The sequence below is a fragment of the Vigna unguiculata genome, chromosome 6 (genome assembly GCF_004118075.2).
Source record: "Vigna unguiculata cultivar IT97K-499-35 chromosome 6, ASM411807v1, whole genome shotgun sequence".
NCBI classification, from domain to species: Eukaryota; Viridiplantae; Streptophyta; class Magnoliopsida; order Fabales; family Fabaceae; genus Vigna; species Vigna unguiculata.
The window spans coordinates 15,777,753-15,782,344 of record NC_040284.1 but is presented as its reverse complement, the minus strand read 5'-3'; positions in this window follow the sequence as shown (position 1 = coordinate 15,782,344).

Genomic DNA, 4,592 nt, shown 5'->3' with positions numbered 1-4,592 from the left:
ACTCAAACAATTCTCAATCTCTAAGGGATGCACTCTACTTCATGGATGAAGATAAGAGCCATGAGATTTCTTATGTGGAGACTCCACAAAAAAGTTTCAATTTTGCTAAGAATTACAACCACCACTAAATTTTAATGATGGTTATATTAAATCGATGCTATGATATTTTTGTGGTATTAATATATCGCTTGATTAATTGACAAGAAATAAATATGGTGACGATTAAAACTGTCACTAAACTATACAATTAACTAACGTTAAAAATTATCTTTTAAGAGTTAGAGTTGTCTCAAGTTGTAACCCAGTAAGATATTTTGGAATTGAGTACATGTTAAGTTGAGGGTTAGAGTAAATTTAGGATAGTATTTATTTTATAACTAACTATTTATGAGAATTTCTTTTAAGAAAAAATAAACTCTCATCATGTAAGTCATATAGCTGAACGTAATTCGTATATATTCTTCTTTTTGCATTTTATGATTTCGTGCTTATTATTATTCCGATCTTTGTTGTAACACAAATTATTTATTTATTATACTAATAGAATAAACCCATTCGTAATTACGTAATCCAAACTTTAAAAAATATATAACAATTGTTTAAATGGGTTTCTTGAATACATTTCTTAGTAGACATCTTACGTTAATATATCTTGTTCTAAAAAAATTAAATTAAAAGTAGCCATTCAAAATTATGTATCACTATTACAATGAAAAAAAAATGCTGAAAAAGAGTTTTCGTGTTTAAGGATACAAATGATTTGAGAACCCCAAAATAATTCTATATTTTAAAAATAAGGCTTGCTAAGGAAATATACAGATCATAAATAAAATTCAGTTCAGTTCTCAATGATAAAACTCTAGTTTTTCTTTTTTTTTTCGTTTGGTATTGTCTATCGTCTGATCTCTTATGCATGTAATTATGTACCGGTTGAGTTTTTCCTTTATTTAGAGTCTTTTATATATATATATATATATATATATATATATATATATATATATATATATATATATTTCAAACATATAAAAATAATAATCTCTTCTTGCTCAGTGCTTTTTTTTTTATTGTTCATCTCTTTCGTATAAACTATATTTTCTAATACTTAGAATTCACCATTTCTTATTTTCCATCCCCATTTACTTACAAAATTATCTTTGATTAGAGAAACTTTTTCATTAAGAAAAGGAGATAGATAAAAAAAATTTAGTGATGAATTGTTTTAAGAAAATAAATGTTTTGAATACAAGTGCTTGATTTTGTTTAAGTTTTTGGAAGTTGATGAAGATGTGTCATGTTATGTTTAGGAGTGCCTCTCAGTTGCATCATCGACAGCCAATGCCAAAATCATTGATTTTAATAAGAGCTTGATAATGACATTGCGTGCCCTAGAATTCACACACCCTATGAAGCAAACAATGTTTTCATTTTCAATATGTATGTATATCTTTAAAATATTAAATTATACTGATATAACTAATATTAATGTATTATCATAAATATAACTTTCATGTACCAAATTATTGAATTATAAGTATATATATAACCTTGATCGTAAAAGTGAAATTTTATGAAAATTTAATAACAATAAAAAAAATAACAAAATGATTGTATTTCTCTACATATATACATATATTAAGAAATATTTTATTATTTAAAATAAAGTGTATTTAAAAACATTTATATTAATTATAAATTATTTAATACCATATATATATATATAAATATAATATTAAGAAATATTTTACATATAAATAACTTTCAATTTATTGGTGAATTTAAAAAGTATTTTTCTTAATAAAAAATATTAAATAATATAGTAGTTAGTGTGAATTAAATCAAAGTAATTTCATTCTTTTCCATGCTATATAAACAAGAAAGAACCAAATTTTGAGCATAATTGAAGATAAAAGGGCTATCCTAGCCATAACGTAAAAAAATTATTAGATTTCAGACATAGATGCCAACATCGAAATATATTGGTAGTAGCAACAATATTTTGGATAATGCTTTGAGTTCATTTATGTTTAGCCAAAAAGCAATAGGGAAATTGAGTAGAGATCGGGAGAGTAATATAAGTTATTGATCTCTTAACCTTATTCTATATATCAAATTATTTAATTTCTGTTTGTTTGATTCTGTCACTGCAGAGATGCTATCAGTGGAAAAAAAAATAAGTTAATAAATCCTGCATATCTTGGTGCTTGAATATTAAGCTGCGTGCCTTCGATGCCCTTCTATGTGGCATCTATATCTCCTGTTACAACAAGTTCTTTTCTTTTTATTAAAAAAAAATGTCATTAAATTGACCAACATCCACACATGTCCATGTAAATACAAAATTCAGCATATCTTCCTTTTTCATTGGCCATTCTTCAAAATGGACATGGGGAGAAAGAGTTAAAATGTTAACCACTGATCAAGGTTATAATCCTTATTGTTTAAAATTATTACTAGAGATTGTCTTGTGGGAATGGATTCCTAATAAAACAAAGTTCTTATAAAAAAAATAGTAAATATCAGTTTCAGCATCTTGTGTTTCATACCTTGGTGTTTGTTAGTATCCATTCCTCATGCATATTTTCTTTTACACGAATATATATTAAGACCTAATTAAGTTCCTTGTATCCTCCGAGAGTGGTCGAGTATTACAAAGTGCCAGTTGCATAGACATAGAAATCCTCACCATGGGAAGGAAAACAAGCCAAGCATCACCGAAAATATCTAAGGATGAACCTCAAAAACATCAATTCAAGAGTTTGATTAAGGTTTTGCGGCCTAAGGTCTACATCACCGACAGCTCAAGCTTCAAGAAGTTAGTTCAAGAGCTAACTGGCAATGGAAGCCCCACCACTTTGTCTCCTCGTCCTCCTCCTCCTCCTTTGGAACCAAACATCATGATTCAGAATTGTCCCTTTGTTGGAACTCAATCTCATAGTTCTGATGATGTATCAGTTTCTCCTGATGCAAACTCACCAGAGTTGTGCTATGATGCATTGATGAATGAAGAGTTCAACCAAGTTTGCAATGAGTTATCCTTAGATGACCTAGCCTTCCAGGAATCAGTGGCCAACATAGACCATTTGTTGGCATATCAGAATTTCGAGTCACTAATGTTTGATGTTGAACAAAATCCCTTATACAGCTATTATGAACAAATGGAGCAACCAGATGTCAGCATATATGATTATGAGTTGTCAGGACTACTATAGAAACATGTCTGTCTTTCATGGAACATCATGCACGATGTTGTTTCTTGAGTTTCTGCAGTTCTTGTTTTGTATTGTTAGACGTCCTACATCGATTAGAGATAAAGTTAGTTTAGATAAAGTCAGTTTATAGTGTATATATAAATGCAAAACCTTATCTTATAAGTCGATTTTGTGAGATTTAGTTAGGTTAAAGTTTGATTCTTAGCATGTATCATATGAATGTTTAAATATATTCTTTTTGTACATATATAGCAAGTAAAGTAAGTGTTTTACTTTTCTTTATGCATAATTTTGCTTTGAGTTTGTTTCCATGGATTAATCTTCAATGAGGGATGTATGTTTTGTATTGATATTTGTTTTGATTTGTCTCCATTAGGGATGTTAACCTATAATTACTGCTACAGTTTTTTTCAAACAAAGGTCATTATTACTATATATTAGTGATTCTTACACCTTTTTTTTTCAGCAAAAACAAATATATTGAATAATGGTAATTGGGTTGTCCTAACCTATACATAAAGTAATATATACAAAAAGAAAACAAAAGGCCGTAATATAACTCTCCCTCTCTGAAGGATGCTGAAAAAAATTGTCATGATAACAATTTTGTTGAAGACTAAACTTTATTGTAGTTCGTTTTCTATAACAATCCCAAAAGCATTTATTCAAAAAATCTTCTATGTATATGTATGCTCAAATCAAGCATAGTTTCAATTCTTTTCATTGTAGACTTTGTGATCTTCGGTGGAACATCCAAAAAATCCTACAACCATATGCAAAAAAAACACAACCAAGAATCTCAGAACAAAAATACCATAACATCATACAAAACAAAAACACATAAAGACACATAATGGTCACACTCTCATTATGCTTTTAAAATCATGCATAAAAGAGCAACAAAGTTTTAGATGTTAAGAATAGAGTCACATTGATTTTAGACATGTGGTTGGGCATAAGCACCTATCTGAATACCAAAAATATGCTCTTGAGTATTTATTTGAGTCAGGCCCATGTTTTAATTTGTTCTAGAGAAAACATTTCCTCATCATCTGCTTTTGCATTCCTAAATATGATATTGTTCATCTAGTTCCAAATACTCCAAATCGTTATCACCCACATTCATATCTAAACAATATTGTAACTTTTATTCAATCCTAGGTGTTCGAATTGGAGAAAATGAGTCTCAACAGAATTATGATGTACTGAGTAGAGTCTTGGCCAAGAATCACACATTTTCCATAAGCGTGCAACTATCCTACAACTAAAAAAATAAATGTGTGACAATTTCATAGCAACATTGACACATGACACAAACTTTGCTACCTACCTTAACACCCCTATTTTGTAGGTTATCATATATGGCAACTCTATTAATCATAA